We start from the raw sequence: 12,020 nt of genomic DNA, 5'->3' as shown, positions 1-12,020 counted from the left end.
TTTACATCATATTTAAGAACTATGATTTATATTGCAGCATAAATATATTTAATAACATGAAATATTAAAATATCAATTAAAAATGGTTTTGCATATTGCATAAATGCACTTTGACTATGCCAATAAAAATGCAACCAAGCCACCAAAAAACACAACTAAAAGTCAGTCTGGAAAGCAACCCTTTCAAACCTTTTGAAATATCCGTGTGACAAATCTACGATAAATCTCCCAACTCAAGCAGCGCTTGTGAATCAACTATTAAGCAGATGGAGTTATTATAAGAGTGCTGAAAGAAGTGGAAGATTTATTCGCTGTGGAAATGACAGTCAGATCGAGCTCTCGTGAGAACGACACGTCTCCATAATGGAACAAGAACATCAGCGGCCATATCAGCTGTTAGTACAACTCACTGCCCGAGATGGCGGAGATATGTAGACAGATCTCAGGCACTAGTGAGGAATAACAACAGCGCTGGAGTGAGACGGGGCTACATGTGTACGACAGGGACAGAGGAGACACGGCAGCATCCGGATGTGTCTGTCTGTGTGCTTTCCGCTCTCTCTCTCTCTCAAATCCTTTCATTTGTGAAATGAGACATTTGTGATGGTGTTTCTAGTGCTAACAGCTGGAGGGATGTGTTTCCTGCCTGATCAGTGGTCTGAATGAAGCACAGCCCTCTGAGTTCTGGCAAATGGTTTGAAGCATGTGTACTACACCTTTCCTCTGGCCTTTGTGTGCCCTCATCTAGAGAATAGAGCTCGCACGCACATGCATCTTGCAAATGCACATTAGCATCATTATAAACAACAACAACTGCAACTCCTTGAGCTCTCGGCTTTCTTTTTTGCTTTTTGTCTGGAGCCCAGCCCTCCAGCTCCTGAGTGCTCCCACTAAAAGCCCCTTTCCTTCCTCACACAGCTGCTAATGCACGGATAATGAGATTGGTGAGAGGCTGATAGAGGCTCAGAGATACTAACATTCTGACTACATCACCCATAATTCAATTGGGCCAGCTTGGCTGTCTTCCTTTTGTTTGCGAGCTTGAAGGTTTTAAGGCCACACCACTCCCACATCCTCCTCCTTGTTTCTGGCTGTGTTTGGACTGGCATACTACCATACAGGGGCGTCATGCAACTGTGTTCTTAAGTTTAACCAGTCGCAATTCTGGCCAAATTTGTGCCTTAAGTGAGAAAGAAAAGCATTTTAACAACTTAAAGTATTGTATACTTCACTAGTCTTAAAAATCTGAGAAAGCACATTACCCCTCAGTGTAAATACAAAGTATGTATACTCTGCACAGTATACTCATTTTCACATGACCTGCTACATTAGCCAAAATGTGCTGTATAAAACCAGAACACAATAAATAACATATCCCATAATGGACTTCATCTGACTTCACCTTCCATTCCAAGTGTGATGTGAAGCAATATATACTGTGATTTTCAATACTTCTTTTAATTCATTATTTTTTTCTTAAAACAAACTATGCAAAAATAGACCAAGGATATACATGTATCCTTCACAGATGAGGTAATCCCAGAATGCATTAGAAGACAGGAAAAAATATTGATCAAAGAAATGTTGATTATAAATATATTCAAATATCATTTAACGTCAAAGCACTGCTACAGCATGTATTTAATGTACACTTCTTCTCAAATGTTTGGTGTTTTTTTAAAGAAATCAATAGTTTTATTGAACGAGTTTGCATTAAATCAATGAAAGGTGACACTAAAGACTTTCACAATTTTGGTTTCTATTTCAACTTCAGATTACATTTTAAAGTATATATTAAAATAGAAAACCATTATTTTAAATTGTAATAATATTTCACAATATTACTGTTTTTACTCTATTTTTGATCAAATGAATGAAGCCTTGGTCAACAAAAGAACCTAAATATTCTACAGCAAGTCATGTAGTATAAGTGACAATAGTATTCCAACTCGAAACTGGCAAATACCAGATAAAAAACACCATTGAGAACAACAAAGTAGAGGCAGACCACACATTAGGGATGTTTGGATAGATCATTATGGTTTAATCAACCCATTACAAAAAAAAAAAAAAAATGTAGTTAAAAATAAAGACAACCCAAACAGGGAGAGTTCCTCTGAAACAAAGAGTCCAGATCCCAGATAACCCTTTATAAACGAGTAAAGCTTTGAATTACAAAACCCCGAGAACAAGACATTGGCAACAGGCCTTCATGGCTCAATTTCATATTGGACTCAACCGGCGTGCCTGTTTTTTTTTTTTCATTTTTTTTTTTCTCTCGATGCAGTATCGTAGGCAAGAGGAAGGCGCATTATGTTATACAAATCATCTGTGAGTGAAAGGGAGTGAGAAGCCACCATTTTATATAACCGGAATGCGCCTGGTGCTTATTGCTTCCCGAGCCCATTTCATTGTGTCGCAATAGATCTCGTTTATGCTTTCGCTGTCCTGTGTTCTGCTTTGTCCATTACTTTCCCCGGCGAGACAACTACAAAAAAACAAGGCATCTGTTTTCAATCACTGTGGGCCCACACCAAAACCGAACGGCAACAACACAACACACACACACACACACACACACACACACACACACAGAGAGAGAGACGGTGAGCCCGTGGAGAGGGAAACACACTTCACAGAACATTTAGGAAATGGGAATTTGATGTCAATGGTGGAAGACAAAGCGCAATCACATCTTTCCTTTCTCTTTCTTCCCCCACTCTTTCCGGCCCCATAACGAGAAGAATAATCTCGAAGCGATGGTGGTTGGATTTTTAAACAGGACATGGTGTTGGATTTCAGTGGTTTGCCTTTATTATACATAAAGTATGTACACTTAGGGAGAAGAGGAACATTATATTTCTCAGCTTGTCCATTTTTAGCCTGACTGAGTGACTGAGTACTAAGAACAGTTATAGGAACTGTTAGGAAGTTCTGTGCTATGCTTTGCTAAGCAACTACAAAAGGTAATTCGCTTGCATAAAGCCTTAATACAACTTCTTTGTCTTTGGCTTAGAATTCTATATCCCCTGAGAATGGTGAATGCTAACAAATAAAAAGAGTGTTCCCAAAGCAAACTAAATAAATATTAATGACTCAGAACTGATGTTAGAACCATCAAATGCAATAACATATGAAAGATTTCACATTCTACAGGATTTTAAAAGACAAGCAGCACCACAACTACTGCTCATATGTAGAGTAAGAGTTGTTTCCTCGAGTACTATTTTTTATTTTTTTTATTTATAATTTTTTTAATAGTTCGTCAAAGAAAGGTGTGCTTTTACTATACTTAGCAATCAAACTTACGATTTTCATCAGGCGAATGATAAAATGGGGAAAAAGCACTAAATGACAGTATATTATTGAGAGTATATATATGTGTGTGTGTGTGTGTGTGTATGTGTGTTTATATAAAATATATTTTCAAATGGAAATGAATGGAAATGTGCTAAAAAAACGTGCTGTCAAATGATTAATCGAATCCAAAATAAGTTTTTGTTTACATAATATACAAACCCGATTCCAAAAAAGTTGGGACACTGTACAAACTGTGAATAAAAAAAGGAATGCAATAATTTACAAATCTCATAAACTTATATTTTATTCACAATAGAATATAGATAACATATCAAATGTTGAAAGTGAGACATTTTGAAATGTCATGCCAAATATTGGCTCATTTTGGATTTCATGAGAGCTACACATTCCAAAAAAGTTGGGACAGGTAGCAATAAGAGGCCGGAAAAGTTAAATGTACATATAAGGAACAGCTGGAGGACCAATTTGCAACTTATTAGATCAATTGCCAACATGATTGGGTATAAAAAGAGCCTCTCAGAGTGGCAGTGTCTCTCAGAAGTCAAGATGGGAAGAGGATCACCAATTCCCCCAATGCTGCGGCGAAAAATAGTGGAGCAATATCAGAAAGGAGTTTCTCAGAGAAAAATTGCAAAGAGTTTGAAGTTATCATCATCTACAGTGCATAATATCATCCAAAGATTCAGAGAATCTGGAACAATCTCTGTGTGTAAGGGTCAAGGCCGGAAAACCATACTGGATGCCCGTGATCTTCGGGCCCTTAGACGGCACTGCATCACATACAGGAATGCTACTGTAATGGAAATCACAACATGGGCTCAGGAATACTTCCAGAAAACATTGTCGGTGAACACAATCCACCGTGCCATTCGCGATTGCCGGCTAAAACTCTATAGGTCAAAAAAGAAGCCATATCTAAACATGATCCAGAAGCGCAGGCGTTTTCTCTGGGCCAAGGCTCATTTAAAATGGACTGTGGCAAAGTGGAAAACTGTTCTGTGGTCAGACGAATCAAAATTTGAAGTTCTTTTTGGAAAACTGGGACGCTATGTCATCCGGACTAAAGAGGACAAGGACAACCCAAGTTGTTATCAGCGCTCAGTTCAGAAGCCTGCATCTCTGATGGTATGGGGTTGCATGAGTGTGTGTGGCATGGGCAGCTTACACATCTGGAAAGGCACCATCAATGCTGAAAGGTATATCCAAGTTCTAGAACAACATATGCTCCCATCCAGACGTCGTCTCTTTCAGGGAAGACCTTGCATTTTCCAACATGACAATGCCTGACCACATACTGCATCAATTACAACATCATGGCTGCGTAGAAGAAGGATCCGGGTACTGAAATGGCCAGCCTGCAGTCCAGATATTTCACCCATAGAAAACATTTGGCGCATCATAAAGAGGAAGATGCGACAAACAAGACCTAAGACAGTTGAGCAACTAGAAGCCTGTATTAGACAAGAATGGGACAACATTCCTATTCCTAAACTTGAGCAACTTGTCTCCTCAGTCCCCAGACGTTTGCAGACTGTTATAAAAAGAAGAGGGGATGCCACACAGTGGTAAACATGGCCTTGTCCCAACTTTTTTGAGATGTGTTGATGCCATGAAATTTAAAATCAACTTATTTTTCCCTTAAAATGATACATTTTCTCAGTTTAAACATTTGATATGTCATCTATGTTGTATTTTGAATAAAATATTGAAATTTGGAACTTCCACATCATTGCATTCTGTTTTTATTCACAATTTATACAGTGTCCCAACTTTTTTGGAATCGGGTTTGTATGTGTACTGTTTATTTATTATGCATATATAAATACACACACATACAGTATATATTTTGGAAATATTTACATGTATATATTATTATATTTCATATTATATATAAACATATTTAATATATAAACATAACATATTTATCTTAAATATATACATGCATGTGTTTGTATTTATATATACACATAATACATATACACAGTACACACTCATTATGTAAACAAAAACTTTTATATATATACATATACACATATACATATACATATATATATATATGTATATATATATATATATATATATATATATATGTCTTTGGCTTAGAGTTCTATATCCCTGAGAATGGTGAATGCTAACTATGTATGTGTGTGTGTATATATATATATATAAAGACACAATTTCTCTGTTGGCTGTGGAGTCAAGACATTTACAAATATGATTAAAAGATGAATATGAGACAAAACTACAGAATGTCACATTTTATTATTAGGTGATTCAACACATATGTTTCACCAGCTGAAGTTCAGCACTTTTAGAGTTTCATCCCTCTATCTGATGTGAGCATAAGTATTGGAACAGTTGCCTCACAGGTCTTTCTAAGTGATCAGCTGTGTCCTGTTGCATTAATTCTTCAGATATTAAAAGCAGGGAATGTATTGTATCAGTTATATCCATTACTTCTGCATTCTGAATCTTGTATTCGATGATGACACACACAAACCAGGATGAAGATGAGGGAGCTGACTTTGAGAGAAACGCAAGCAATTTGGATGCTAAAAGAAAAGAGGAAGTCAATTAGAGCTATAGCAAAAACAAAGGGCATGGAGAAATCAAGAGTTTGGAAACCACCAGCGACACCAGCAACCAACAACTACCTGATCGGCTGAGAAAACAACAGTAGTTGATGACAGACAAATCATAAAAGCCGTGAAAATGAACCCTAAAAGACGTGTCTGTAAAATCACCAACAACTTCCAGAAAACTGGGGTGATGCTCTGACAATCTACTGTCCTCAGGAGACTTTGACACAGAATTACAGATGCTACACAGCAAGATACAAACCTCTCACCAGCTCCAAAAATAGAAAGGCAAGATTAGAGTTTGCAAAAAAGCCCAAAGGTGAGCCAGAAGAGTTTTGGAACTGTGTTTATGGACCGATGAGACAAAGATGAACCTTTATCAAAGTGATGGGAAAGCAAAAATGTGGAGAAAAAAAGGGAACTGCAATGATCCCAAGCATACAGCCTCATCTGTAAAGCATGGTGGAGGTGGTGTCATGGCATGGGCATGCATGGCTGTCTCTGGAACAGACCCTCTCAACTTTACTGATGACTTAATGTATGATGACAGTAGCAGAATGAATTTGGAAGGGTACGAAACCATCTTGCCTACCAATATTCAAGAAAATGCCACCAGATTCATTGGGAAGTGCTTCATATTGCATCAGGACAATGACCCAAAACACCCTGCCAGTTCAGTCAAGGAATTTATCTTGTAGTATTTTGTCTTGTATCTCCAGATTTAAATCCGATTGAACATGAATTTCACCAGCTGAAGAGGAGAGTAAAGGCAGAAACTCCCCAAAACAAGCAACAATTGGAATTGGCTGCATTAAAGGCTGGGGAAAGTATTTCAAAGAATGAGACCAAGAGTCTGGTGATGTCTCTGGGTCACAGACTCACTGCTCTGATGGTGCGCAAGGGATCTGCAACTAAATAATAGCTTTTAATCTTTTATATCTGCCTTATGTTCAACTGTCCCAATATTTAACTCTAAAAGTGCTGTTCTTTTTATTTGGTAAAACATGTATGTGTTGAAACGGCTAATAATAAAATGTGACGTTCTGTAGTTTTGTCTTATATTCATCTTTTCATCATATTTGCAAATGTCTTGACTCCACAGCCAACAGAACTATTTTGTCTTCACTGTTCCAATACTTTTGTAGGGCACTGTATATATGTATATGTATATATATATATATATATATATATATATATGTATATGTATATATATATATATATGTATGAAGAGTTCAGATGCAAAAGCCTCTAAGTGCCATCTGAAATTTCCTTCTAAAATGAGCATTTTATCAGACTCTATGTTTAGGTTCAGTAATTTTACTCTAATAGCAATGTATAGGTCCTTTTCTATGCAATTCAAATAAAATAACTAAACATAAATATAGGAGCCTGATAAAAATGCTTATTTTAGAAGAAAATGTCAGATGGCATTTAGAGGCTTTTGCATCTGAACTCTTCATATATATATATATATATATATATATATATATACAGATGTATACATATACATGAAATATATAGAAACTTTAATAAATACTAATAATTGATTAAAAAAATTTCCATTTTCCATACTGTATATATAATGCTGCCGTCATTTTCATTTTTACGTTTAAAATTGTTATTTTAATCATGAAAATTACCATTATTATTAATCTTAACATAGAGGAAACCCTTGTAACCCCCACAACACCTTAGCAGCCTAATTGCAACAGCAACCACCCCAGCATCACGGCAGTGTCTTTTCCCTGGGTGAGCACCATGCATTTTCTTCAGAAAAGAATAAAAATCTAGTTTAATAGAGTAGCTGGCTAAAAAAAAAAAATAAAAAAAAAAAAATGAAAGCTGGATTCAGGCAATTCAGCTAAACTAGTGTGCTCCAAGGTTTCCTAACACTCAGGCTAGACATAAATTTGTCTGTGCGTGAGTGTGTTTGTGTGTGGAAGACCTGCCAGTCACCCAGCAGTAGGAATCTTTGCGACAGGTGCAGCTCAGACTCCCACAGCGTAATTCACGTCTGGGCTTAAGGTGTGATGGGGACTGGCAAACACGTACACACACATACACACACACACACACACACATACACTCTAATTACTAGCCTGACCTTGGTTAGGTTATTACGAGTACTTTCTACTGCAGGGAACGCTTTTTCCTGCAACTTTTTGGGCCAAATGAAAACATGAATGGGGAAAGCACTGAGGTTATGTGAAGGAATGATAAGTCCCCTCACAGCAGACAGAAAGGGGAAACAATTTAACTTCAATTTGAAGTTGTTGCACTGGTTTATTCATACAAGGTGTCCGTGAGGATGGAAAGGCCCTCTTCTTTAAGGAGCAATTATTCACCCTCATTTAGCGCTACCGGAACGCCGTGACACGCGCAAAATTGAGAACGGAGAAGAATGAGAGCATTTTCCACACTTCCGCTCATATAATACCCTGAGGGAATTTTTCCGCCTCCTGCTATACGGCTATATTAAAAACAAAACCATTTTTAAGCATGAGAATATGCTTCAAGAAAGCAATGCTACTAAGTCATGAAGGTAATACAATTACAGTTGGCAAAGACATGTAAATACACACTCGTGCACACAATGCAAATCTCTATGTAGGCATTAAAATAAAAGACCTTCACCCGCGCACGCACACACACACCCTCACAGTATTATCTGAGTGTTCACAGTTCTTCAGACGGCCCGGGGAAAGAAATCATAATGGAAGCCAAAGGTGCAGCAAAACCTGTAATATTACCACTTTGCTACAGCTCATAAAAAGTCAAGGACCAACTGGACTTACACACACACACATTCAGACAGACTAGTTTAATCCAACAGTTACATAATGTAATGCTAATGAGGACATTTAAACATGTCTGGCCATCTAAAGCTGTTAAATTACAGAAAGATGACTGCGGTATCAATAAAAGATTACTAACATTACATTTTAAAATGCTAATGGCTAACGCTTCAAGTATTGATTCGACTCAAGAGTGAATTTTCATTTACATTTTTACAGCCTCATCATCACACAACACCAAAAGTCTAGTCTTGGATTTACATATTCAAAGCTTTGACGCAGGCCTCAGGATAACCGCTGAAACAGCACTCCTACAGGTCTACGTTCCCTCCTGTCCACGGGAGTCAATGCCGCCAGGTGGTTCCATCAAATCAAGGTGCAAAATTTTTTTTTTTTCCAGAACCTTCACTCGCTGCATTCTTCTGTGAAAAAAAGAGCTGCAGTCCGACCTACTGGGTCCATTATAGCTTTTAAAGATGGCTAAAGATGAACTGAGACACTAAGTTCTGTTCTCTCCCTGTTTAAAAAAAATCAGCATATGCTGGTTAGGTATGTTTTGAAGCATGGCAGCTGGTTTGAGCTGGTCTTTAGTTGGTCTTCAGCTGGTTATAAGCATGGTTACGAGCTGATCATGTGCTGGTCCTAAGCAACTCCTGCTCAGGACCATCTCAGAACCAGCTGCCATGCTTCAAAACATACCCAACCAGCATGTTTTTTTTTGTTTTGTTTTTTAACAGGGTTCTTTTCTCTCTGTTCTGCTGTTGTACTTCTGCGCTAATTTCTGTCATTTACTCTTGCATGGTGAAACAGCAAATATTCTATTCAGACAGGACTTGTTTTTTTTCCATGGGAAAAGTCAGGAAAGTTTGTGTTCCGCAGAGACATACTTTGTGATTTTAATCCTGTCCTATTTAAGCAAATATGTGTTTTCCTCATACATAAATTATAAGAATCAAAAAGGAAATTACCTGCAGTTTTTCGGCTAACTCCTCTGAGAAATCTAATCCCATCCAGACAGGAATGTCTAAAATTATGGTACAGTATATTATTTTCACAATGATTCTCCTCATTATTTTGACATTAGTTGAAGAACACCATGGATTTTTACAAACTTTCTCGATGAAATTGGTGGCTCATGTACTGCTGTCATCCCATCTGACGTAAATAAGAAAATTAAATCAAGAAGAAACTGCTCAGAATGGTACAAGTATAAAATTTTATTTTCCTTTTTTTTTTTTTTTTTCCTTTTATTCATCACATAAATAATGTTATAATTAAAAAAGGTCTTATTTAAATGGGTTTTATGATGCAATCCCAATCCTGTTTCCAAGATAATTTAATCCTTTCCAAACTGTGCTACGCATACAAAAATAACAAAAACAACACAGGCTTTCTGGTATCCAGGTGCAATCTGTCTAAATGGCAACTCTGATTTTTTCCCCCAGTAATGACAAACTAGGCCACACAATGTCTTTGATCTTTTCTTTTCTTTCATTTGTTCCTTGTCTATCACGGAAAGAAGAAATTTCAGAAAACAATACGACACACCAATAGCATTCAAACAAAGAGCCCTCAAATGGAGACTCTGAGAACATTTGACATTTTACATGATGATTCTATTCCATTCGCCAATGTAGAAAGATTCTGGCAAAAATGAGTTTACACAGTGTGGAAACTCAAAACCAAAGTCCTCTCCTGGGAAATGCACACACACACACACACACACACACACACAGACAAACACAGACATCAATGCACACACAAACGTGCATCACCAGCAGGCATGTGGATCCACAAAGAGTGTGTGGAGATGTTCAGATGTGAAGGACATGTCTGCAGGCAACTACTCGAATAATTCACACATGCACACTCTTTCTCTACTTCCCTTGTACCGATTATACAGTTAACGTATGTGTAACAATTTACATAAATACTGCCTCATGAATAATTCATCTCCTCACAATTACAGTATTCCATACTAGCACCTCATTATGGCATCATAATTATATCGCATTCCTGCCAAACAAATTCCCTGCTTGATGCAAACTAGTTTTGTTTGTTTAAACGTGAGAATTAAAAGTCTTACTTTTCAGGAAAGACTTTATTGTCTGTTTAAGTGGTAACAGACGTTGTTTGAAGTTAATTTAGAGAAAATCAGACACAATAAGTATGTCACAGCAGGACTAGCACAACAAACAAGAATAGAAAGGACTGGAAGTTTGAATACCATTCACGTAATGAGGTTATGAAATCCAAAACAAAAGCTTTCTTAAAAACCCACAACAAATCGACAGTAAATGTTCATTGACCCGAGTTCTGACATCAGACTACACACACACTTGCGTATGTCATGTATATGGGGCCGTGTTTCTTCTTACACCATTGCAATTCGCATTACTCTGTGGCATTTAAGCATATGTTTCGGTCCCATAAATATTTCAACACTTAAGTATTGTACAAGCCTCAGAGGTACATTTCATTGTGAAATATTACATTTGCAATATTCTTTGAATATCTAAAGTGAACCCTAGATGGTTTGTTTGCATCTTTGAATCGTGTATTCTCATGAATATGTCCTTTCTACAACAAACATGGGTCAAATTTTGACCCACAATCTAAATTGCATGTCTACCATGTAGACATTCTCCCCAATAAGCAGTAACCACCACAGGAGAAGCTTGATACACTGGCGAAATAAGTTTAAGAGGCTAGTTTTGTTGCTCAGAGGCACTGTTAAAGTGAGAGAATTCTTAATGAAAACAGGTTTAATAGGGCAGAGGGAAACTCTTCGATTGCGCTCCTGTTTAATTTAATGAGCCTTAAGCCAAGCGATTTAGTTCTTTTAATTGCCCTTCTCTCATTGTTAAAAAGACGTATGTGGCCGTCTTCCACAGTGTAAATTCCTCTGAATAACAGTTTAGTTTCTACAGTATGTTTCTTCCATCCAGGAAGGACTCAACGGTTCTCTGTTCCTCTTGAATTCCACCAAAAACATCACAGCACGGTGAAAATTCAATTTGAAACAACTTTATATGTTTAGATTACACAGCTCTTTGTGTGAAATTCATATTCAGACAGAGAAAGTAAATTGAGCATCAGCTCCGACTGTTTTAATGAAGCAGGTACTGGTGGGCGAGAACCTTGCTGATTGGCTCATGCTACATACCAATCACTATTTATACTGAAGACCGGCTAATCAAATTGTTCTCCTTCATAACACTCAACACTTTCAAATGTTTAGCTCAGAAAAGCTACTGAAATGAGACTGAAATAATAGCCAGCCTACCAACAAAAAGTTTCTTAATTAGTATTTTGTCTTGTTTTC

The 12,020-nt window shown here is 37.2% G+C and overlaps 1 protein-coding gene across 4 annotated transcripts in view; it reads right to left on the bottom strand.

Moving 5' to 3' along the window:
* Positions 1-12,020, bottom strand: part of rbms3 (RNA binding motif, single stranded interacting protein) — a 164,750-nt gene that overhangs the window by 82,634 nt on the left and 70,096 nt on the right. The window lies entirely within an intron of this gene.

This window comes from Onychostoma macrolepis, chromosome 16, assembly GCF_012432095.1.
Source record: "Onychostoma macrolepis isolate SWU-2019 chromosome 16, ASM1243209v1, whole genome shotgun sequence".
NCBI lineage: Eukaryota > Metazoa > Chordata > Actinopteri > Cypriniformes > Cyprinidae > Onychostoma > Onychostoma macrolepis.
This window is presented reverse-complemented; position numbering and strand designations above follow the sequence as displayed.